The following is a 24,894-nucleotide window of genomic DNA, read 5'->3' on the forward strand; positions in this document are numbered from 1 at the left end:
GCCAGGTACCCTACACTATAAGAGGTGGTTTGAAATTTTGACTTGTCTACTTAAAGATCACCAAAATTTGATCACAAGGTCAATTACGTCCCCGGGTGGGATTGAACCACCAACCTTTCGGTTAACAGCCGAATGCGCTAACTGATTTCGCCACAGAGACAGCTTGCAAAAGCATGTACTGACAAAGGCTAAAAAGCATTCATCTAGAAAGTTTCCTAGAAAAAGGTTAAAAAGGCAATAATCTGGAGAGTTTTGCAAGATTTTTCTTCCATTGACCAACGAAGAAACACATTGGTACTTTCACATGATGAGTGAGTACTTCATGATCTCTGACACTTACATGAGCAGCAGAGTGGCGCAGCGGAAGCGTGCTGGGCCCATAACCCAGAGGTCGGTGGATCGAAACCATCCTCTGCTATGTGCACTTATTTTTTTGTTAATTAAATTCTTCCAAAACTGGAATTGATATTTTGACTCTTTTATTTTTACTTAAAGTACAATAACTTTCAACATTTTAATTTGTTTTAATAGTATATTGACAGCATTGTTTTCTTTCAGAAATCCACTTAATTTTCTTTACCCTATTACTGAAATGGTAATTGACAAAAACAAGCTACATTGTCACCAGAAGAGCAATGCAAAATGTACAATTGATATTTCAAAATCATCTTTCCATCTTGAATTTCAATGATGCATTGGGGCAACGATTTTGTGAGAAACATCTTCACCCTTAAAGAAAGATTTTCTTAACTTCTTACCTGTGTGCTGATTAGATATCACCTGGTTTTCACATTAAACAGATTCCCACTTGAGAAAGCAGCAAGGATGCAGTGAGGTTTATGTTTCCTGGTGTCAACCTGTATTATTTCAGTGGACATTGAAATGAGGATGCATCTTGCTGCCTTTCCAATGAAGCAAGTTTTAATCAGTAATAGGTGAAAAACCATTCCTACAAAGGTGTTAATCAGAGACTTGGCTTTGTGGACACTTTTCAGAGAGCAAATGTGTTAGCATAAAAATAAAGCCATAAAATGGAGAGCTGATTAATCACTCAATTGGATTTCTCTGCCTGCATAATTTTTTTTCTCTGCAACCCCATGCTAAATTGTGCTTCCTGTTTTTTATAAAATGACTTAATCAAATCTGACTCTGATTGCATCAGAGAAGGCCAGGTACCCTACACTATAAGAGGTGGTTTGAAATTTTGACTTGTCTACTTAAAGATCACCAAAATTTGATCACAAGGTCAATTACGTCCCCGGGTGGGATTGAACCACCAACCTTTCGGTTAACAGCCGAATGCGCTAACTGATTGCGCCACAGAGACAGCTTGCAAAAGCATGTACTGACAAAGGCTAAAAAGCATTCATCTAGAAAGTTTCCTAGAAAAAGGTTAAAAAGGCAATAATCTGGAGAGTTTTGCAAGATTTTTCTTCCATTGACCAACGAAGAAACACATTGGTACTTTCACATGATGAGTGAGTACTTCAGGATCTCTGACACTAACATGAGCAGCAGAGTGGCGCAGCGGAAGCGTGCTGGCCCCATAACTCAGAGGTTGGTGGATCGAAACCATCCTCTGCTGTGTGCACTTATTTTTTTGTTAATTAAATTCTTCCAAAACTGGAATTGATATTTTGACTCTTTTATTTTTACTTAAAGTACAATAACTTTTAACATTTTAATTTGTTTTAATAGTATATTGACAGCATTGTTTTCTTTCAGAAATCCACTTAATTTTCTTTACCCTATTACTGAAATGGTAATTGACAAAAACAAGCTACATTGTCACCAGAAGAGCAATGCAAAATGTACAATTGATATTTCAAAATCATCTTTCCATCTTGAATTTCAATGATGCATTGGGGCAACGATTTTGTGAGAAACATCTTCACCCTTAAAGAAAGATTTTCTTAACTTCTTACCTGTGTGCTGATTAGATATCACCTGGTTTTCACATTAAACAGATTCCCACTTGAGAAAGCAGCAAGGATGCAGTGAGGTTTATGTTTCCTGGTGTCAACCTGTATTATTTCAGTGGACATTGTAATGAGGATGCATCTTGCTGCCTTTCCAATGAAGCAAGTTTTAATCAGTAATAGGTGAAAAACCATTCCTACAAAGGTGTTAATCAGAGACTTGGCTTTGTGGACACTTTTCAGAGAGCAAATGTGTTAGCATAAAAATAAAGCCATAAAATGGAGAGCTGATTAATCACTCAATTGGATTTCTCTGCCTGCATAATTTTTTTTCTCTGCAACCCCATGCTAAATTGTGCTTCCTGTTTTTTATAAAATGACTTAATCAAATCTGACTCTGATTGCATCAGAGAAGGCCAGGTACCCTACACTATAAGAGGTGGTTTGAAATTTTGACTTGTCTACTTAAAGATCACCAAAATTTGATCACAAGGTCAATTACGTCCCCGGGTGGGATTGAACCACCAACCTTTCGGTTAACAGCCGAATGCGCTAACTGATTTCGCCACAGAGACAGCTTGCAAAAGCATGTACTGACAAAGGCTAAAAAGCATTCATCTAGAAAGTTTCCTAGAAAAAGGTTAAAAAGGCAATAATCTGGAGAGTTTTGCAAGATTTTTCTTCCATTGACCAACGAAGAAACACATTGGTACTTTCACATGATGAGTGAGTACTTCATGATCTCTGACACTTACATGAGCAGCAGAGTGGCGCAGCGGAAGCGTGCTGGGCCCATAACCCAGAGGTCGGTGGATCGAAACCATCCTCTGCTATGTGCACTTATTTTTTTGTTAATTAAATTCTTCCAAAACTGGAATTGATATTTTGACTCTTTTATTTTTACTTAAAGTACAATAACTTTCAACATTTTAATTTGTTTTAATAGTATATTGACAGCATTGTTTTCTTTCAGAAATCCACTTAATTTTCTTTACCCTATTACTGAAATGGTAATTGACAAAAACAAGCTACATTGTCACCAGAAGAGCAATGCAAAATGTACAATTGATATTTCAAAATCATCTTTCCATCTTGAATTTCAATGATGCATTGGGGCAACGATTTTGTGAGAAACATCTTCACCCTTAAAGAAAGATTTTCTTAACTTCTTACCTGTGTGCTGATTAGATATCACCTGGTTTTCACATTAAACAGATTCCCATTTGAGAAAGCAGCAAGGATGCAGTGAGGTTTATGTTTCCTGGTGTCAACCTTTATTATTTCAGTGGACATTGTAATGAGGATGCATCTTGCTGCCTTTCCAATGAAGCAAGTTTTAATCAGTAATAGGTGAAAAACCATTCCTACAAAGGTGTTAATCAGAGACTTGGCTTTGTGGACACTTTTCAGAGAGCAAATGTGTTAGCATAAAAATAAAGCCATAAAATGGAGAGCTGATTAATCACTCAATTGGATTTCTCTGCCTGCATAATTTTTTTTCTCTGCAACCCCATGCTAAATTGTGCTTCCTGTTTTTTATAAAATGACTTAATCAAATCTGACTCTGATTGCATCAGAGAAGGCCAGGTACCCTACACTATAAGAGGTGGTTTGAAATTTTGACTTGTCTACTTAAAGATCACCAAAATTTGATCACAAGGTCAATTACGTCCCCGGGTGGGATTGAACCACCAACCTTTCGGTTAACAGCCGAATGCGCTAACTGATTGCGCCACAGAGACAGCTTGCAAAAGCCTGTACTGACAAAGGCTAAAAAGCATTCATCTAGAAAGTTTCCTAGAAAAAGGTTAAAAAGGCAATAATCTGGAGAGTTTTGCAAGATTTTTCTTCCATTGACCAACGAAGAAACACATTGGTACTTTCACATGATGAGTGAGTACTTCAGGATCTCTGACACTAACATGAGCAGCAGAGTGGCGCAGCGGAAGCGTGCTGGCCCCATAACTCAGAGGTTGGTGGATCGAAACCATCCTCTGCTGTGTGCACTTATTTTTTTGTTAATTAAATTCTTCCAAAACTGGAATTGATATTTTGACTCTTTTATTTTTACTTAAAGTACAATAACTTTTAACATTTTAATTTGTTTTAATAGTATATTGACAGCATTGTTTTCTTTCAGAAATCCACTTAATTTTCTTTACCCTATTACTGAAATGGTAATTGACAAAAACAAGCTACATTGTCACCAGAAGAGCAATGCAAAATGTACAATTGATATTTCAAAATCATCTTTCCATCTTGAATTTCAATGATGCATTGGGGCAACGATTTTGTGAGAAACATCTTCACCCTTAAAGAAAGATTTTCTTAACTTCTTACCTGTGTGCTGATTAGATATCACCTGGTTTTCACATTAAACAGATTCCCACTTGAGAAAGCAGCAAGGATGCAGTGAGGTTTATGTTTCCTGGTGTCAACCTGTATTATTTCAGTGGACATTGTAATGAGGATGCATCTTGCTGCCTTTCCAATGAAGCAAGTTTTAATCAGTAATAGGTGAAAAACCATTCCTACAAAGGTGTTAATCAGAGACTTGGCTTTGTGGACACTTTTCAGAGAGCAAATGTGTTAGCATAAAAATAAAGCCATAAAATGGAGAGCTGATTAATCACTCAATTGGATTTCTCTGCCTGCATAATTTTTTTTCTCTGCAACCCCATGCTAAATTGTGCTTCCTGTTTTTTATAAAATGACTTAATCAAATCTGACTCTGATTGCATCAGAGAAGGCCAGGTACCCTACACTATAAGAGGTGGTTTGAAATTTTGACTTGTCTACTTAAAGATCACCAAAATTTGATCACAAGGTCAATTACGTCCCCGGGTGGGATTGAACCACCAACCTTTCGGTTAACAGCCGAATGCGCTAACTGATTTCGCCACAGAGACAGCTTGCAAAAGCATGTACTGACAAAGGCTAAAAAGCATTCATCTAGAAAGTTTCCTAGAAAAAGGTTAAAAAGGCAATAATCTGGAGAGTTTTGCAAGATTTTTCTTCCATTGACCAACGAAGAAACACATTGGTACTTTCACATGATGAGTGAGTACTTCATGATCTCTGACACTTACATGAGCAGCAGAGTGGTGCAGCGGAAGCGTGCTGGGCCCATAACCCAGAGGTCGGTGGATTGAAACCATCCTCTGCTATGTGCACTTATTTTTTTGTTAATTAAATTCTTCCAAAACTGGAATTGATATTTTGACTCTTTTATTTTTACTTAAAGTACAATAACTTTCAACATTTTAATTTGTTTTAATAGTATATTGACAGCATTGTTTTCTTTCAGAAATCCACTTAATTTTCTTTACCCTATTACTGAAATGGTAATTGACAAAAACAAGCTACATTGTCACCAGAAGAGCAATGCAAAATGTACAATTGATATTTCAAAATCATCTTTCCATCTTGAATTTCAATGATGCATTGGGGCAACGATTTTGTGAGAAACATCTTCACCCTTAAAGAAAGATTTTCTTAACTTCTTACCTGTGTGCTGATTAGATATCACCTGGTTTTCACATTAAACAGATTCCCATTTGAGAAAGCAGCAAGGATGCAGTGAGGTTTATGTTTCCTGGTGTCAACCTTTATTATTTCAGTGGACATTGTAATGAGGATGCATCTTGCTGCCTTTCCAATGAAGCAAGTTTTAATCAGTAATAGGTGAAAAACCATTCCTACAAAGGTGTTAATCAGAGACTTGGCTTTGTGGACACTTTTCAGAGAGCAAATGTGTTAGCATAAAAATAAAGCCATAAAATGGAGAGCTGATTAATCACTCAATTGGATTTCTCTGCCTGCATAATTTTTTTTCTCTGCAACCCCATGCTAAATTGTGCTTCCTGTTTTTTATAAAATGACTTAATCAAATCTGACTCTGATTGCATCAGAGAAGGCCAGGTACCCTACACTATAAGAGGTGGTTTGAAATTTTGACTTGTCTACTTAAAGATCACCAAAATTTGATCACAAGGTCAATTACGTCCCCGGGTGGGATTGAACCACCAACCTTTCGGTTAACAGCCGAATGCGCTAACTGATTGCGCCACAGAGACAGCTTGCAAAAGCATGTACTGACAAAGGCTAAAAAGCATTCATCTAGAAAGTTTCCTAGAAAAAGGTTAAAAAGGCAATAATCTGGAGAGTTTTGCAAGATTTTTCTTCCATTGACCAACGAAGAAACACATTGGTACTTTCACATGATGAGTGAGTACTTCAGGATCTCTGACACTAACATGAGCAGCAGAGTGGCGCAGCGGAAGCGTGCTGGCCCCATAACTCAGAGGTTGGTGGATCGAAACCATCCTCTGCTGTGTGCACTTATTTTTTTGTTAATTAAATTCTTCCAAAACTGGAATTGATATTTTGACTCTTTTATTTTTACTTAAAGTACAATAACTTTTAACATTTTAATTTGTTTTAATAGTATATTGACAGCATTGTTTTCTTTCAGAAATCCACTTAATTTTCTTTACCCTATTACTGAAATGGTAATTGACAAAAACAAGCTACATTGTCACCAGAAGAGCAATGCAAAATGTACAATTGATATTTCAAAATCATCTTTCCATCTTGAATTTCAATGATGCATTGGGGCAACGATTTTGTGAGAAACATCTTCACCCTTAAAGAAAGATTTTCTTAACTTCTTACCTGTGTGCTGATTAGATATCACCTGGTTTTCACATTAAACAGATTCCCACTTGAGAAAGCAGCAAGGATGCAGTGAGGTTTATGTTTCCTGGTGTCAACCTGTATTATTTCAGTGGACATTGTAATGAGGATGCATCTTGCTGCCTTTCCAATGAAGCAAGTTTTAATCAGTAATAGGTGAAAAACCATTCCTACAAAGGTGTTAATCAGAGACTTGGCTTTGTGGACACTTTTCAGAGAGCAAATGTGTTAGCATAAAAATAAAGCCATAAAATGGAGAGCTGATTAATCACTCAATTGGATTTCTCTGCCTGCATAATTTTTTTTCTCTGCAACCCCATGCTAAATTGTGCTTCCTGTTTTTTATAAAATGACTTAATCAAATCTGACTGCATGAGAGAAGGCCAGGTACCCTACACTATAAGAGGTGGTTTGAAATTTTGACTTGTCTACTTAAAGATCACCAAAATTTGATCACAAGGTCAATTACGTCCCCGGGTGGGATTGAACCACCAACCTTTCGGTTAACAGCCGAATGCGCTAACCGATTGCGCCACAGAGACAGCTTGCAAAAGCCTGTACTGACAAAGGCTAAAAAGCATATATCTAGAAAGTTTCCTAGAAAAAGGTTAAAAAGGCAATAATCTGGAGAGTTTTGCAAGATTTTTCTTCCATTGACCAACGAAGAAACACATTGGTACTTTCACATGATGAGTGAGTACTTCAGGATCTCTGACACTTACATGAGCAGCAGAGTGGCGCAGCGGAAGCGTGCTGGGCCCATAACCCAGAGGTCGGTGGATCGAAACCATCCTCTGCTATGTGCACTTATTTTTTTGTTAATTAAATTCTTCCAAAACTGGAATTGATATTTTGACTCTTTTATTTTTACTTAAAGTACAATAACTTTTAACATTTTAATTTGTTTTAATAGTATATTGACAGCATTGTTTTCTTTCAGAAATCCACTTAATTTTCTTTACCCTATTACTGAAATGGTAATTGATAAAAACAAGCTACATTGTCACCAGAAGAGCAATGCAAAATGTACAATTGATATTTCAAAATCATCTTTCCATCTTGAATTTCAATGATGCATTGGGGCAACGATTTTGTGAGAAACATCTTCACCCTTAAAGAAAGATTTTCTTAACTTCTTACCTGTGTGCTGATTAGATATCACCTGGTTTTCACATTAAACAGATTCCCACTTGAGAAAGCAGCAAGGATGCAGTGAGGTTTATGTTTCCTGGTGTCAACCTGTATTATTTCAGTGGACATTGTAATGAGGATGCATCTTGCTGCCTTTCCAATGAAGCAAGTTTTAATCAGTAATAGGTGAAAAACCATTCCTACAAAGGTGTTAATCAGAGACTTGGCTTTGTGGACACTTTTCAGAGAGCAAATGTGTTAGCATAAAAATAAAGCCATAAAATGGAGAGCTAATTAATCACTCAATTTTTTTTCTCTGCAACCCCATGCTAAATTGTGCTTCCTGTTTTTTATAAAATGACTTAATCAAATCTGACTCTGATTGCATCAGAGAAGGCCAGGTACCCTACACTATAAGAGGTGGTTTGAAATTTTGACTTGTCTACTTAAAGATCACCAAAATTTGATCACAAGGTCAATTACGTCCCCGGGTGGGATTGAACCACCAACCTTTTGGTTAACAGCCGAATGCGCTAACCAAACGCGCCACAGAGACAGCTTGCAAAAGCATGTACTGACAAAGGCTAAAAAGCATTCATCTAGAAAGTTTCCTAGAAAAAGGTTAAAAAGGCAATAATCTGGAGAGTTTTGCAAGATTTTTCTTCCATTGACCAACGAAGAAACACATTGGTACTTTCACATGATGAGTGAGTACTTCAGGATCTCTGACACTTACATGAGCAGCAGAGTGGCGCAGCGGAAGCGTGCTGGGCCCATAACCCAGAGGTTGGTGGATCGAAACCATCCTCTGCTATGTGCACTTATTTTTTTGTTAATTAAATTCTTCCAAAACTGGAATTGATATTTTGACTCTTTTATTTTTATTTTAAGTACAATAACTTTTAACATTTTAATTTGTTTTAATAGTATATTGACAGCATTGTTTTCTTTCAGAAATCCACTTAATTTTCTTTACCCTATTACTGAAATGGTAATTGACAAAAACAAGCTACATTGTCACCAGAAGAGCAATGCAAAATGTACAATTGATATTTCAAAATCATCTTTCCATCTTGAATTTCAATGATGCATTGGGGCAACGATTTTGTGAGAAACATCTTCACCCTTAAAGAAAGATTTTCTTAACTTCTTACCTGTGTGCTGATTAGATATCACCTGGTTTTCACATTAAACAGATTCCCACTTGAGAAAGCAGCAAGGATGCAGTGAGGTTTATGTTTCCTGGTGTCAACCTGTATTATTTCAGTGGACATTGTAATGAGGATGCATCTTGCTGCCTTTCCAATGAAGCAAGTTTTAATCAGTAATAGGTGAAAAACCATTCCTACAAAGGTGTTAATCAGAGACTTGGCTTTGTGGACACTTTTCAGAGAGCAAATGTGTTAGCATAAAAATAAAGCCATAAAATGGAGAGCTGATTAATCACTCAATTTTTTTTCTCTGCAACCCCATGCTAAATTGTGCTTCCTGTTTTTTTATAAAATGACTTAATCAAATCTGACTCTGATTGCATCAGAGAAGGCCAGGTACCCTACACTATAAGAGGTGGTTTGAAATTTTGACTTGTCTACTTAAAGATCACCAAAATTTGATCACAAGGTCAATTACGTCCCCGGGTGGGATTGAACCACCAACCTTTCGGTTAACAGCCGAATGCGCTAACCGATTGCGCCACAGAGACAGCTTGCAAAAGCATGTACTGACAAAGGCTAAAAAGCATTCATCTAGAAAGTTTCCTAGAAAAAGGTTAAAAAGGCAATAATCTGGAGAGTTTTGCAAGATTTTTCTTTCATTGACCAACGAAGAAACACATTGGTACTTTCACATGATGAGTGAGTACTTCAGGATTTCTGACAACTACATGAGCAGCAGAGTGGCGCAGCGGAAGCGTGCTGGGCCCATAACCCAGAGGTCGGTGGATCGAAACCATCCTCTGATATGTGCACTTATTTTTTTGTTAATTAAATTCATCCAAAACTGGAATTGATATTTTGACTCTTTTATTTTTACTTAAAGTACAATAACTTTTAACATTTTAATTTGTTTTAATAGTATATTGACAGCATTGTTTTCTTTCAGAAATCCACTTAATTTTCTTTACCCTATTACTGAAATGGTAATTGACAAAAACAAGCTACATTGTCACCAGAAGAGCAATGCAAAATGTACAATTGATATTTCAAAATCATCTTTCCATCTTGAATTTCAATGATGCATTGGGGCAACGATTTTGTGAGAAACATCTTCACCCTTAAAGAAAGATTTTCTTAACTTCTTACCTGTGTGCTGATTAGATATCACCTGGTTTTCACATTAAACAGATTCCCACTTGAGAAAGCAGCAAGGATGCAGTGAGGTTTATGTTTCCTGGTGTCAACCTGTATTATTTCAGTGGACATTGTAATGAGGATGCATCTTGCTGCCTTTCCAATGAAGCAAGTTTTAATCAGTAATAGGTGAAAAACCATTCCTACAAAGGTGTTAATCAGAGACTTGGCTTTGTGGACACTTTTCAGAGAGCAAATGTGTTAGCATAAAAATAAAGCCATAAAATGGAGAGCTGATTAATCACTCAATTGGATTTCTCTGCCTGCATAATTTTTTTTCTCTGCAACCCCATGCTAAATTGTGCTTCCTGTTTTTTATAAAATGACTTAATCAAATCTGACTCTGATTGCATCAGAGAAGGCCAGGTACCCTACACTATAAGAGGTGGTTTGAAATTTTGACTAGTCTACTTAAAGATCACCAAAATTTGATCACAAGGTCAATTACGTCCCCGGGTGGGATTGAACCACCAACCTTTTGGTTAACAGCCGAATGCGCTAACCGATTGCGCCACAGAGACAGCTTGCAAAAGCATGTACTGACAAAGGCTAAAAAGCATTCATCTAGAAAGTTTCCTAGAAAAAGGTTAAAAAGGCAATAATCTGGAGAGTTTTGCAAGATTTTTCTTCCATTGACCAACGAAGAAACACATTGGTACTTTCACATGATGAGTGAGTACTTCAGGATCTCTGACACTTACATGAGCAGCAGAGTGGCGCAGCGGAAGCGTGCTGGGCCCATAACCCAGAGGTCGGTGGATCGAAACCATCCTCTGCTATGTGCACTTATTTTTTTGTTAATTAAATTCTTCCAAAACTGGAATTGATATTTTGACTCTTTTATTTTTACTTAAAGTACAATAACTTTTAACATTTTAATTTGTTTTAATAGTATATTGACAGCATTGTTTTCTTTCAGAAATCCACTTAATTTTCTTTACCCTATTACTGAAATGGTAATTGACAAAAACAAGCTACATTGTCACCAGAAGAGCAATGCAAAATGTACAATTGATATTTCAAAATCATCTTTCCATCTTGAATTTCAATGATGCATTGGGGCAACGATTTTGTGAGAAACATCTTCACCCTTAAAGAAAGATTTTCTTAACTTCTTACCTGTGTGCTGATTAGATATCACCTGGTTTTCACATTAAATAGATTCCCACTTGAGAAAGCAGCAAGGATGCAGTGAGGTTTATGTTTCCTGGTGTCAACCTGTATTATTTCAGTGGACATTGTAATGAGGATGCATCTTGCTGCCTTTCCAATGAAGCAAGTTTTAATCAGTAATAGGTGAAAAACCATTCCTACAAAGGTGTTAATCAGAGACTTGGCTTTGTGGACACTTTTCAGAGAGCAAATGTGTTAGCATAAAAATAAAGCCATAAAATGGAGAGCTGATTAATCACTCAATTTTTTTTCTCTGCAACCCCATGCTAAATTGTGCTTCCTGTTTTTTATAAAATGACTTAATCAAATCTGACTCTGATTGCATCAGAGAAGGCCAGGTACCCTACACTATAAGAGGTGGTTTGAAATTTTGACTTGTCTACTTAAAGATCACCAAAATTTGATCACAAGGTCAATTACGTCCCCGGGTGGGATTGAACCACCAACCTTTTGGTTAACAGCCGAATGCGCTAACCAATTGCGCCACAGAGACAGCTTGCAAAAGCATGTACTGACAAAGGCTAAAAAGCATTCATCTAGAAAGTTTCCTAGAAAAAGGTTAAAAAGGCAATAATCTGGAGAGTTTTGCAAGATTTTTCTTCCATTGACCAACGAAGAAACACATTGGTACTTTCACATGATGAGTGAGTACTTCAGGATCTCTGACACTTACATGAGCAGCAGAGTGGCGCAGCGGAAGCGTGCTGGGCCCATAACCCAGAGGTCGGTGGATCGAAACCATCCTCTGCTATGTGCACTTATTTTTTTGTTAATTAAATTCTTCCAAAACTGGAATTGATATTTTGACTCTTTTATTTTTATTTTAAGTACAATAACTTTTAACATTTTAATTTGTTTTAATAGTATATTGACAGCATTGTTTTCTTTCAGAAATCCACTTAATTTTCTTTACCCTATTACTGAAATGGTAATTGACAAAAACAAGCTACATTGTCACCAGAAGAGCAATGCAAAATGTACAATTGATATTTCAAAATCATCTTTCCATCTTGAATTTCAATGATGCATTGGGGCAACGATTTTGTGAGAAACATCTTCACCCTTAAAGAAAGATTTTCTTAACTTCTTACCTGTGTGCTGATTAGATATCACCTGGTTTTCACATTAAACAGATTCCCACTTGAGAAAGCAGCAAGGATGCAGTGAGGTTTATGTTTCCTGGTGTCAACCTGTATTATTTCAGTGGACATTGTAATGAGGATGCATCTTGCTGCCTTTCCAATGAAGCAAGTTTTAATCAGTAATAGGTGAAAAACCATTCCTACAAAGGTGTTAATCAGAGACTTGGCTTTGTGGACACTTTTCAGAGAGCAAATGTGTTAGCATAAAAATAAAGCCATAAAATGGAGAGCTGATTAATCACTCAATTTTTTTTCTCTGCAACCCCATGCTAAATTGTGCTTCCTGTTTTTTTATAAAATGACTTAATCAAATCTGACTCTGATTGCATCAGAGAAGGCCAGGTACCCTACACTATAAGAGGTGGTTTGAAATTTTGACTTGTCTACTTAAAGATCACCAAAATTTGATCACAAGGTCAATTACATCCCCGGGTGGGATTGAACCACCAACCTTTCGGTTAACAGCCGAATGCGCTAACCGATTGCGCCACAGAGACAGCTTGCAAAAGCATGTACTGACAAAGGCTAAAAAGCATTCATCTAGAAAGTTTCCTAGAAAAAGGTTAAAAAGGCAATAATCTGGAGAGTTTTGCAAGATTTTTCTTTCATTGACCAACGAAGAAACACATTGGTACTTTCACATGATGAGTGAGTACTTCAGGATCTCTGACACTTACATGAGCAGCAGAGTGGCGCAGCGGAAGCGTGCTGGGCCCATAACCCAGAGGTCGGTGGATCGAAACCATCCTCTGATATGTGCACTTATTTTTTTGTTAATTAAATTCTTCCAAAACTGGAATTGATATTTTGACTCTTTTATTTTTACTTAAAGTACAATAACTTTTAACATTTTAATTTGTTTTAATAGTATATTGACAGCATTGTTTTCTTTCAGAAATCCACTTAATTTTCTTTACCCTATTACTGAAATGGTAATTGACAAAAACAAGCTACATTGTCACCAGAAGAGCAATGCAAAATGTACAATTGATATTTCAAAATCATCTTTCCATCTTGAATTTCAATGATGCATTGGGGCAACGATTTTGTGAGAAACATCTTCACCCTTAAAGAAAGATTTTCTTAACTTCTTACCTGTGTGCTGATTAGATATCACCTGGTTTTCACATTAAACAGATTCCCACTTGAGAAAGCAGCAAGGATGCAGTGAGGTTTATGTTTCCTGGTGTCAACCTGTATTATTTCAGTGGACATTGTAATGAGGATGCATCTTGCTGCCTTTCCAATGAAGCAAGTTTTAATCAGTAATAGGTGAAAAACCATTCCTACAAAGGTGTTAATCAGAGACTTGGCTTTGTGGACACTTTTCAGAGAGCAAATGTGTTAGCATAAAAATAAAGCCATAAAATGGAGAGCTGATTAATCACTCAATTGGATTTCTCTGCCTGCATAATTTTTTTTCTCTGCAACCCCATGCTAAATTGTGCTTCCTGTTTTTTATAAAATGACTTAATCAAATCTGACTCTGATTGCATCAGAGAAGGCCAGGTACCCTACACTATAAGAGGTGGTTTGAAATTTTGACTTGTCTACTTAAAGATCACCAAAATTTGATCACAAGGTCAATTACGTCCCCGGGTGGGATTGAACCACCAACCTTTTGGTTAACAGCCGAATGCGCTAACCGATTGCGCCACAGAGACAGCTTGCAAAAGCATGTACTGACAAAGGCTAAAAAGCATTCATCTAGAAAGTTTCCTAGAAAAAGGTTAAAAAGGCAATAATCTGGAGAGTTTTGCAAGATTTTTCTTCCATTGACCAACGAAGAAACACATTGGTACTTTCACATGATGAGTGAGTACTTCAGGATCTCTGACACTTACATGAGCAGCAGAGTGGCGCAGCGGAAGCGTGCTAGTCCATAACCCAGAGGTCGGTGGATCGAAACCATCCTCTGCTATGTGCACTTATTTTTTTGTTAATTAAATTCTTCCAAAACTGGAATTGATATTTTGACTCTTTTATTTTTACTTAAAGTACAATAACTTTTAACATTTTAATTTGTTTTAATAGTATATTGAAAGCATTGTTTTCTTTCAGAAATCCACTTAATTTTCTTTACCCTATTACTGAAATGGTAATTGACAAAAACAAGCTACATTGTCACCAGAAGAGCAATGCAAAATGTACAATTGATATTTCAAAATCATCTTTCCATCTTGAATTTCAATGATGCATTGGGGCAACGATTTTGTGAGAAACATCTTCACCCTTAAAGAAAGATTTTCTTAACTTCTTACCTGTGTGCTGATTAGATATCACCTGGTTTTCACATTAAATAGATTCCCACTTGAGAAAGCAGCAAGGATGCAGTGAGGTTTATGTTTCCTGGTGTCAACCTGTATTATTTCAGTGGACATTGTAATGAGGATGCATCTTGCTGCCTTTCCAATGAAGCAAGTTTTAATCAGTAATAGGTGAAAAACCATTCCTACAAAGGTGTTAATCAGAGACTTTGCTTTGTGGACACTTTTCAGAGAGCAAATGTGTTAGCATAAAAATAAAGCCATAAAATGGAGAGCTGATTAATCACTCAATTTTTTTTCTCTGCAACCCCATGCTAAATTGTGCTTCCTGTTTTTTATAAAATGACTTAATCAAATCTGACTCTGATTGCATCAGAGAAGGCCAGGTACCCTACACTATAAGAGGTGGTTTGAAATTTTGACTTGTCTACTTAAAGATCACCAAAATTTGATCACAAGGTCAATTACGTCCCCGGGTGGGATTGAACCACCAACCTTTCGGTTAACAGCCGAATGCGCTAACCGATTGCGCCACAGAGACAGCTTGCAAAAGCATGTACTGACAAAGGCTAAAAAGCATTCATCTAGAAAGTTTCCTAGAAAAAGGTTAAAAAGGCAATAATCTGGAGAGTTTTGCAAGATTTTTCTTCCATTGACCAACGAAGAAACACATTGGTACTTTCACATGATGAGTGAGTACTTCAGGATCTCTGACACTTACATGAGCAGCAGAGTGGCGCAGTGGAAGCGTGCTGGGCCCATAACCCAGAGGTCGGTGGATCGAAACCATCCTCTGCTATGTGCACTTATTTTTTTGTTAATTAAATTCTTCCAAAACTGGAATTGATATTTTGACTCTTTTATTTTTACTTAAAGTACAATAACTTTTAACATTTTAATTTGTTTTAATAGTATATTGACAGCATTGTTTTCTTTCAGAAATCCACTTAATTTTCTTTACCCTATTACTGAAATGGTAATTGACAAAAGCAAGCTACATTGTCACCAGAAGAGCAATGCAAAATGTACAATTGATATTTCAAAATCATCTTTCAATCTTGAATTTCAATGATGCATTGGGGCAACGATTTTGTGAGAAACATCTTCACCCTTAAAGAAAGATTTTCTTAACTTCTTACCTGTGTGCTGATTAGATATCACCTGGTTTTCACATTAAACAGATTCCCACTTGAGAAAGCAGCAAGGATGCAGTGAGGTTTATGTTTCCTGGTGTCAACCTGTATTATTTCAGTGGACATTGTAATGAGGATGCATCTTGCTGCCTTTCCAATGAAGCAAGTTTTAATCAGTAATAGGTGAAAAACCATTCCTACAAAGGTGTTAATCAGAGACTTGGCTTTGTGGACACTTTTCAGAGAGCAAATGTGTTAGCATAAAAATAAAGCCATAAAATGGAGAGCTGATTAATCACTCAATTGGATTTCTCTGCCTGCATAATTTTTTTTCTCTGCAACCCCATGCTAAATTGTGCTTCCTGTTTTTTATAAAATGACTTAATCAAATCTGACTCTGATTGCATCAGAGAAGGCCAGGTACCCTACACTATAAGAGGTGGTTTGAAATTTTGACTTGTCTACTTAAAGATCACCAAAATTTGATCACAAGGTCAATTACGTCCCCGGGTGGGATTGAACCACCAACCTTTTGGTTAACAGCCGAATGCGCTAACCGATTGCGCCACAGAGACAGCTTGCAAAAGCATGTACTGACAAAGGCTAAAAAGCATTCATCTAGAAAGTTTCCTAGAAAAAGGTTAAAAAGGCAATAATCTGGAGAGTTTTGCAAGATTTTTCTTCCATTGACCAACGAAGAAACACATTGGTACTTTCACATGATGAGTGAGTACTTCAGGATCTCTGACACTTACATGAGCAGCAGAGTGGCGCAGCGGAAGCGTGCTGGGCCCATAACCCAGAGGTCGGTGGATCGAAACCATCCTCTGCTATGTGCACTTATTTTTTTGTTAATTAAATTCTTCCAAAACTGGAATTGATATTTTGACTCTTTTATTTTTACTTAAAGTACAATAACTTTTAACATTTTAATTTGTTTTAATAGTATATTGACAGCATTGTTTTCTTTCAGAAATCCACTTAATTTTCTTTACCCTATTACTGAAATGGTAATTGACAAAAACAAGCTACATTGTCACCAGAAGAGCAATGCAAAATGTACAATTGATATTTCAAAATCATCTTTCCATCTTGAATTTCAATGATGCATTGGGGCAACGATTTTGTGAGAAACATCTTCACCCTTAAAGAAAGATTTTCTTAACTTCTTACCTGTGTGCTGATTAGATATCACCTGGTTTTCACATTAAACAGATTCCCACTTGAGAAAGCAGCAAGGATGCAGTGAGGTTTATGTTTCCTGGTGTCAACCTGTATTATTTCAGTGGACATTGTAATGAGGATGCATCTTGCTGCCTTTCCAATGAAGCAAGTTTTAATCAGTAATAGGTGAAAAACCATTCCTACAAAGGTGTTAATCAGAGACTTGGCTTTGTGGACACTTTTCAGAGAGCAAATGTGTTAGCATAAAAATAAAGCCATAAAATGGAGAGCTGATTAATCACTCAATTGGATTTCTCTGCCTGCATAATTTTTTTTCTCTGCAACCCCATGCTAAATTGTGCTTCCTGTTTTTTATAAAATGACTTAATCAAATCTGACTCTGATTGCATCAGAGAAGGCCAGGTACCCTACACTATAAGAGGTGGTTTGAAATTTTGACTTGTCTACTTAAAGATCACCAAAATTTGATCACAAGGTCAATTACGTCCCCGGGTGGGATTGAACCACCAACCTTTACGGTTAACAGCCGAATGCGCCTACCGATTGCGCCACAGAGACAGCTTGCAAAAGCATGTACTGACAAAGGCTAAAAAGCATTCATCTAGAAAGTTTCCTAGAAAAAGGTTAAAAAGGCAATAATCTGGAGAGTTTTGCAAGATTTTTCTTCCATTGACCAACGAAGAAACACATTGGTACTTTCACATGATGAGTGAGTACTTCAGGATCTCTGACACTTACATGAGCAGCAGAGTGGCGCAGCGGAAGCGTGCTGGGCCCATAACCCAGCGGTCGGTGGATCGAAACCATCCTCTGCTATGTGCACTTATTTTTTTGTTAATTAAATTCTTCCAAAACTGGAATTGATATTTTGACTCTTTTATTTTTACTTAAAGTACAATAACTTTTAACATTTTAATTTGTTTTAATAGTATATTGACAGCATTGTTTTCTTTCAGAAATCCACTTAATTTTCTTTACCCTATTACTGAAATGGTAATTGACAAAAGCAAGCTACATTGTCACCAGAAGAGCAATGCAAAATGTACAATTGATATTTCAAAATCATCTTTCCATCTTGAATTTCAATGATGCATTGGGGCAACGATTTTGTGAGAAACATCTTCACCCTTAAAGAAAGATTTTCTTAACTTCTTACCTGTGTGCTGATTAGATATCACCTGGTTTTCACATTAAACAGATTCCCACTTGAGAAAGCAGCAAGGATGCAGTGAGGTTTATGTTTCCTGGTGTCAACCTGTATTATTTCAGTGGACATTGTAATGAGGATGCATCTTGCTGCCTTTCCAATGAAGCAAGTTTTAATCAGTAATAGGTGAAAAACCATTCCTACAAAGGTGTTAATCAGAGACTTGGCTTTGTGGACACTTTTCAGAGAGCAAATGTGTTAGCATAAAAATAAAGCCATAAAATGGAGAGCTGATTAATCACTCAATTGGATTTCTCTGCCTGCATAATTTTTTTTCTCTGCAACCCCATGCTAAATTGTGCTTCCTGTTTTTTATAAAATGACTTAATCAAATCTGACTCTGATTGCATCAGAGAAGGCCAGGTACCCTACACTATAAGAGGTGGTTTGAAATTTTGACTTGTCTACTTAAAGATCACCAAAATTTGATCACAAGGTCAATTACGTCCCCGGGTGGGATTGAACCACCAACCTTTCGGTTAACAGCCGAATGCGCTAACCGATTGCGCCACAGAGACAGCTTGCAAAAGCATGTACTGACAAAGGCTAAAAAGCATTCATCTAGAAAGTTTCCTAGAAAAAGGTTAAAAAGGCAATAATCTGGAGAGTTTTGCAAGATTTTTCTTCCATTGACCAACGAAGAAACACATTGGTACTTTCACATGATGAGTGAGTACTTCAGGATCTCTGACACTTACATGAGCAGCAGAGTGGCGCAGCGGAAGCGTGCTGGGCCCATAACCCAGAGGTCGGTGGATCGAAACCATCCTCTGCTATGTGCACTTATTTTTTTGTTAATTAAATTCTTCCAAAACTGGAATTGATATTTTGACTCTTTTATTTTTACTTAAAGTACAATAACTTTTAACATTTTAATTTGTTTTAATAGTATATTGACAGCATTGTTTTCTTTCAGAAATCCACTTAATTTTCTTTTCCCTATTGCTGAAATGGTAATTGACAAAAGCAAGCTACATTGTCACCAGAAGAGCAATGCAAAATGTACAATTGATATTTCAAAATCATCTTTCCATCTTGAATTTCAATGATGCATTGGGGCAACGATTTTGTGAGAAACATCTTCACCCTTAAAGAAAGATTTTCTTAACTTCTTACCTGTGTGCTGATTAGATATCACCTGGTTTTCACATTAAACAGATTCCCACTTGAGAAAGCAGCAAGGATGCAGTGAGGTTTATGTTTCCTGGTGTCAAACTGTATTATTTCAGTGGACATTGTAATGAGGATGCATCTTGCTGCCTTTCCAATGAAGCAAGTTTTAATCAGTAATAGGTGAAAAACCATTCCTACAAAGGTGTTAATCAGAGACTTGGCTTTGTGGACACTTTTCAGAGAGCAAATGTGTTAGCATAAAAATAAAGCCATAAAATGGAGAGCTGATTAATCACTCAATTGGATTTCTCTGCCTGCATAATTTTTTTTCTCTGCAACCCCATGCTAAATTGTGCTTCCTGTTTTTTATAAAATGACTTAATCAAATCTGACTCTGATTGCATCAGAGAAGGCCAGGTACCCTACACTATAAGAGGTGGTTTGAAATTTTGACTTGTCTACTTAAAGATCACCAAAATTTGATCACAAGGTCAATTACGTCCCCGGGTGGGATTGAACCACCAACCTTTCGGTTAACAGCCGAATGCGCTAACCGATTGCGCCACAGAGACAGCTTGCAAAAGCATGTACTGACAAAGGCTAAAAAGCATTCATCTAGAAAGTTTCCTAGAAAAAGGTTAAAAAGGCAATAATCTGGAGAGTTTTGCAAGATTTTTCTTCCATTGACCAACGAAGAAACACATTGGTACTTTCACATGATGAGTGAGTACTTCAGGATCTCTGACACTTACATGAGCAGCAGAGTGGCGCAGCGGAAGCGTGCTGGGCCCATAACCCAAAGGTCGGTGGATCGAAACCATCCTCTGCTATGTGCACTTATTTTTTTGTTAATTAAATTCTTCCAAAACTGGAATTGATATTTTGACTCTTTTATTTTTACTTAAAGTACAATAACTTTTAACATTTTAATTTGTTTTAATAGTATATTGACAGCATTGTTTTCTTTCAGAAATCCACTTAATTTTCTTTACCCTATTACTGAAATGGTAATTGACAAAAGCAAGCTACATTGTCACCAGAAGAGCAATGCAAAATGTACAATTGATATTTCAAAATCATCTTTCCATCTTGAATTTCAATGATGCATTGGGGCAACGATTTTGTGAGAAACATCTTCACCCTTAAAGAAAGATTTTCTTAACTTCTTACCTGTGTGCTGATTAGATATCACCTGGTTTTCACATTAAACAGATTCCCACTTGAGAAAGCAGCAAGGATGCAGTGAGGTTTATGTTTCCTGGTGTCAACCTGTATTATTTCAGTGGACATTGTAATGAGGATGCATCTTGCTGCCTTTCCAATGAAGCAAGTTTTAATCAGTAATAGGTGAAAAACCATTCCTACAAAGGTGTTAATCAGAGACTTGGCTTTGTGGACACTTTTCAGAGAGCAAATGTGTTAGCATAAAAATAAAGCCATAAAATGGAGAGCTGATTAATCACTCAATTTTTTTTCTCTGCAACCCCATGCTAAATTGTGCTTCCTGTTTTTTATAAAATGACTTAATCAAATCTGACTCTGATTGCATCAGAGAAGGCCAGGTACCCTACACTATAAGAGGTGGTTTGAAATTTTGACTTGTCTACTTAAAGATCACCAAAATTTGATCACAAGGTCAATTACGTCCCCGGGTGGGATTGAACCACCAACCTTTCGGTTAACAGCCGAATGCGCTAACCGATTGCGCCACAGAGACAGCTTGCAAAAGCATGTACTGACAAAGGCTAAAAAGCATTCATCTAGAAAGTTTCCTAGAAAAAGGTTAAAACGGCAATAATCTGGAGAGTTTTGCAAGATTTTTCTTTCATTGACCAACGAAGAAACACATTGGTACTTTCACATGATGAGTGAGTACTTCAGGATCTCTGACACTTACATGAGCAGCAGAGTGGCGCAGCGGAAGCGTGCTGGGCCCATAACCCAGAGGTCGGTGGATCGAAACCATCCTCTGCTAGGTGCACTTATTTTTTTGTTAATTAAATTCTTCCAAAACTGGAATTGATATTTTGACTCTTTTATTTTTACTTAAAGTACAATAACTTTTAACATTTTAATTTGTTTTAATAGTATATTGACAGCATTGTTTTCTTTCAGAAATCCACTTAATTTTCTTTACCCTATTACTGAAATGGTAATTGACAAAAGCAAGCTACATTGTCACCAGAAGAGCAATGCAAAATGTACAATTGATATTTCAAAATCATCTTTCCATCTTGAATTTCAATGATGCATTGGGGCAACGATTTTGTGAGAAACATCTTCACCCTTAAAGAAAGATTTTCTTAACTTCTTACCTGTGTGCTGATTAGATATCACCTGGTTTTCACATTAAACAGATTCCCCCTTGAGAAAGCAGCAAGGATGCAGTGAGGTTTATGTTTCCTGGTGTCAACCTGTATTATTTCAGTGGACATTGTAATGAGGATGCATCTTGCTGCCTTTCCAATGAAGCAAGTTTTAATCAGTAATAGGTGAAAAACCATTCCTACAAAGGTGTTAATCAGAGACTTGGCTTTGTGGACACTTTTCAGAGAGCAAATGTGTTAGCATAAAAATAAAGCCATAAAATGGAGAGCTGATTAATCACTCAATTGGATTTCTCTGCCTGCATAATTTTTTTTCTCTGCAACCCCATGCTGAATTGTGCTTCCTGTTTTTTATAAAATGACTTAATCAAATCTGACTCTGATTGCATCAGAGAAGGCCAGGTACCCTACACTATAAGAGGTGGTTTGAAATTTTGACTTGTCTACTTAAAGATCACCAAAATTTGATCACAAGGTCAATTACGTCCCCGGGTGGGATTGAACCACCAACCTTTTGGTTAACAGCCGAATGCGCTAACCGATTGCGCCACAGAGACAGCTTGCAAAAGCATGTACTGACAAAGGCTAAAAAGCATTCATCTAGAAAGTTTCCTAGAAAAAGGTTAAAAAGGCAATAATCTGGAGAGTTTTGCAAGATTTTTCTTCCATTGACCAACGAAGAAACACATTGGTACTTTCACATGATGAGTGAGTAATTCAGGATCTCTGACACTTACATGAGCAGCAGAGTGGCGCAGCGGAAGCGTGCTGGGCCCATAACCCAGAGGTCGGTGGATCGAAACCATCCTCTGCTATGTGCACTTATTTTTTTGTTAATTAAATTCTTCCAAAACTGGAATTTATATTTTGACTCTTTTATTTTTACTTAAAGTACAATAACTTTTAACATTTTAATTTGTTTTAATAGTATATTGACAGCATTGTTTTCTTTCAGAAATCCACTCAATTTTCTTTACCCTATTACTGAAATGGTAATTGACAAAAGCAAGCTACATTGTCACCAGAAGAGCAATGCAAAATGTACAATTGATATTTCAAAATCATCTTTCCATCTTGAATTTCAATGATGCATTGGGGCAACGATTTTGTGAGAAACATCTTCACCCTTAAAGAAAGATTTTCTTAACTTCTTACCTGTGTGCTGATTAGATATCACCTGGTTTTCACATTAAACAGATTCCCACTTGAGAAAGCAGCAAGGATGCAGTGAGGTTTATGTTTCCTGGTGTCAACCTGTATTATTTCAGTGGACATTGTAATGAGGATGCATCTTGCTGCCTTTCCAATGAAGCAAGTTTTAATCAGTAATAGGTGAAAAACCATTCCTACAAAGGTGTTAATCAGAGACTTGGCTTTGTGGACACTTTTCAGAGAGCAAATGTGTTAGCATAAAAATAAAGCCATAAAATGGAGAGCTGATTAATCACTCAATTTTTTTTCTCTGCAACCCCATGCTAAATTGTGCTTCCTGTTTTTTATAAAATGACTTAATCAAATCTGACTCTGATTGCATCAGAGAAGGCCAGGTACCCTACACTATAAGAGGTGGTTTGAAATTTTGACTTGTCTACTTAAAGATCACCAAAATTTGATCACAAGGTCAATTACGTCCCCGGGTGGGATTGAACCACCAACCTTTCGGTTAACAGCCGAATGCGCTAACCGATTGCGCCACAGAGACAGCTTGCAAAAGCATGTACTGACAAAGGCTAAAAAGCATTCATCTAGAAAGTTTCCTAGAAAAAGGTTAAAAAGGCAATAATCTGGAGAGTTTTGCAAGATTTTTCTTTCATTGACCAACGAAGAAACACATTGGTACTTTCACATGATGAGTGAGTACTTCAGGATCTCTGACACTTACATGAGCAGCAGAGTGGCGCAGCGGAAGTGTGCTGGGCCCATAACCCAGAGGTCGGTGGATCGAAACCATCCTCTGATAGGTGCACTTATTTTTTTGTTAATTAAATTCTTCCAAAACTGGAATTGATATTTTGACTCTTTTATTTTTACTTAAAGTACAATAACTTTTAACATTTTAATTTGTTTTAATAGTATATTGACAGCATTGTTTTCTTTCAGAAATCCACTTAATTTTCTTTACCCTATTACTGAAATGGTAATTGACAAAAACAAGCTACATTGTCACCAGAAGAGCAATGTAAAATGTACAATTGATATTTCAAAATCATCTTTCCATCTTGAATTTCAATGATGCATTGGGGCAACGATTTTGTGAGAAACATCTTCACCCTTAAAGAAAGATTTTCTTAACTTCTTACCTGTGTGCTGATTAGATATCACCTGGTTTTCACATTAAACAGATTCCCACTTGAGAAAGCAGCAAGGATGCAGTGAGGTTTATGTTTCCTGGTGTCAACCTGTATTATTTCAGTGGACATTGTAATGAGGATGCATCTTGCTGCCTTTCCAATGAAGCAAGTTTTAATCAGTAATAGGTGAAAAACCATTCCTACAAAGGTGTTAATCAGAGACTTGGCTTTGTGGACACTTTTCAGAGAGCAAATGTGTTAGCATAAAAATAAAGCCATAAAATGGAGAGCTGATTAATCACTCAATTGGATTTCTCTGCCTGCATAATTTTTTTTCTCTGCAACCCCATGCTAAATTGTGCTTCCTGTTTTTTATAAAATGACTTAATCAAATCTGACTCTGATTGCATCAGAGAAGGCCAGGTACCCTACACTATAAGAGGTGGTTTGAAATTTTGACTTGTCTACTTAAAGATCACCAAAATTTGATCACAAGGTCAATTACATCCCCGGGTGGGATTGAACCACCAACCTTTCGGTTAACAGCCGAATGCGCTAACCGATTGCGCCACAGAGACAGCTTGCAAAAGCATGTACTGACAAAGGCTAAAAAGCATTCATCTAGAAAGTTTCCTAGAAAAAGGTTAAAAAGGCAATAATCTGGAGAGTTTTGCAAGATTTTTCTTTCATTGACCAACGAAGAAACACATTGGTACTTTCACATGATGAGTGAGTACTTCAGGATCTCTGACACTTACATGAGCAGCAGAGTGGCGCAGCGGAAGCGTGCTGGGCCCATAACCCAGAGGTCGGTGGATCGAAACCATCCTCTGCTATGTGCACTTATTTTTTTGTTAATTAAATTCTTCCAAAACTGGAATTGATATTTTGACTCTTTTATTTTAACTTAAAGTACAATAACTTTTAACATTTTAATTTGTTTTAATAGTATATTGACAGCAT

At 36.9% G+C, this 24,894-nt stretch overlaps 18 non-coding genes across 18 annotated transcripts; 1 reads left to right on the forward strand and 17 right to left on the reverse strand.

The window, feature by feature from the left end:
• Positions 1-1,253: 1,253 nt before the first annotated feature.
• Positions 1,254-1,327, reverse strand: TRNAN-GUU (transfer RNA asparagine (anticodon GUU)). Its single transcript has one exon. It is a non-coding gene; the product is annotated as a tRNA-Asn (tRNA).
• Positions 1,328-3,587: 2,260 nt separating this feature from the next.
• Positions 3,588-3,661, reverse strand: TRNAN-GUU (transfer RNA asparagine (anticodon GUU)). Its single transcript has one exon. It is a non-coding gene; the product is annotated as a tRNA-Asn (tRNA).
• A 2,260-nt stretch (positions 3,662-5,921) lies between these two features.
• TRNAN-GUU (transfer RNA asparagine (anticodon GUU)) lies at positions 5,922-5,995 on the reverse strand. Its single transcript has one exon. It is a non-coding gene; the product is annotated as a tRNA-Asn (tRNA).
• Positions 5,996-7,082: 1,087 nt separating this feature from the next.
• On the reverse strand, positions 7,083-7,156 carry TRNAN-GUU (transfer RNA asparagine (anticodon GUU)). Its single transcript has one exon. It is a non-coding gene; the product is annotated as a tRNA-Asn (tRNA).
• A 2,217-nt stretch (positions 7,157-9,373) lies between these two features.
• On the reverse strand, positions 9,374-9,447 carry TRNAN-GUU (transfer RNA asparagine (anticodon GUU)). The gene has a single exon. It is a non-coding gene; the product is annotated as a tRNA-Asn (tRNA).
• A 1,093-nt stretch (positions 9,448-10,540) lies between these two features.
• TRNAN-GUU (transfer RNA asparagine (anticodon GUU)) lies at positions 10,541-10,614 on the reverse strand. Its single transcript has one exon. It is a non-coding gene; the product is annotated as a tRNA-Asn (tRNA).
• Positions 10,615-11,685: 1,071 nt separating this feature from the next.
• On the reverse strand, positions 11,686-11,759 carry TRNAN-GUU (transfer RNA asparagine (anticodon GUU)). The gene has a single exon. It is a non-coding gene; the product is annotated as a tRNA-Asn (tRNA).
• Positions 11,760-12,831: 1,072 nt separating this feature from the next.
• On the reverse strand, positions 12,832-12,905 carry TRNAN-GUU (transfer RNA asparagine (anticodon GUU)). The gene has a single exon. It is a non-coding gene; the product is annotated as a tRNA-Asn (tRNA).
• Positions 12,906-13,998: 1,093 nt separating this feature from the next.
• Positions 13,999-14,072, reverse strand: TRNAN-GUU (transfer RNA asparagine (anticodon GUU)). The gene has a single exon. It is a non-coding gene; the product is annotated as a tRNA-Asn (tRNA).
• A 1,070-nt stretch (positions 14,073-15,142) lies between these two features.
• Positions 15,143-15,216, reverse strand: TRNAN-GUU (transfer RNA asparagine (anticodon GUU)). Its single transcript has one exon. It is a non-coding gene; the product is annotated as a tRNA-Asn (tRNA).
• A 186-nt stretch (positions 15,217-15,402) lies between these two features.
• On the forward strand, positions 15,403-15,474 carry TRNAM-CAU (transfer RNA methionine (anticodon CAU)). Its single transcript has one exon. It is a non-coding gene; the product is annotated as a tRNA-Met (tRNA).
• Positions 15,475-16,309: 835 nt separating this feature from the next.
• TRNAN-GUU (transfer RNA asparagine (anticodon GUU)) lies at positions 16,310-16,383 on the reverse strand. The gene has a single exon. It is a non-coding gene; the product is annotated as a tRNA-Asn (tRNA).
• A 2,261-nt stretch (positions 16,384-18,644) lies between these two features.
• Positions 18,645-18,718, reverse strand: TRNAN-GUU (transfer RNA asparagine (anticodon GUU)). The gene has a single exon. It is a non-coding gene; the product is annotated as a tRNA-Asn (tRNA).
• Positions 18,719-19,811: 1,093 nt separating this feature from the next.
• On the reverse strand, positions 19,812-19,885 carry TRNAN-GUU (transfer RNA asparagine (anticodon GUU)). Its single transcript has one exon. It is a non-coding gene; the product is annotated as a tRNA-Asn (tRNA).
• A 1,071-nt stretch (positions 19,886-20,956) lies between these two features.
• TRNAN-GUU (transfer RNA asparagine (anticodon GUU)) lies at positions 20,957-21,030 on the reverse strand. Its single transcript has one exon. It is a non-coding gene; the product is annotated as a tRNA-Asn (tRNA).
• A 1,093-nt stretch (positions 21,031-22,123) lies between these two features.
• TRNAN-GUU (transfer RNA asparagine (anticodon GUU)) lies at positions 22,124-22,197 on the reverse strand. The gene has a single exon. It is a non-coding gene; the product is annotated as a tRNA-Asn (tRNA).
• Positions 22,198-23,268: 1,071 nt separating this feature from the next.
• Positions 23,269-23,342, reverse strand: TRNAN-GUU (transfer RNA asparagine (anticodon GUU)). The gene has a single exon. It is a non-coding gene; the product is annotated as a tRNA-Asn (tRNA).
• A 1,093-nt stretch (positions 23,343-24,435) lies between these two features.
• Positions 24,436-24,509, reverse strand: TRNAN-GUU (transfer RNA asparagine (anticodon GUU)). Its single transcript has one exon. It is a non-coding gene; the product is annotated as a tRNA-Asn (tRNA).
• Positions 24,510-24,894: the final 385 nt, after the last annotated feature.

This window comes from Pseudophryne corroboree, chromosome 4 (genome assembly GCF_028390025.1).
Source record: "Pseudophryne corroboree isolate aPseCor3 chromosome 4, aPseCor3.hap2, whole genome shotgun sequence".
In the NCBI taxonomy this organism is placed as follows: Eukaryota; Metazoa; Chordata; class Amphibia; order Anura; family Myobatrachidae; genus Pseudophryne; species Pseudophryne corroboree.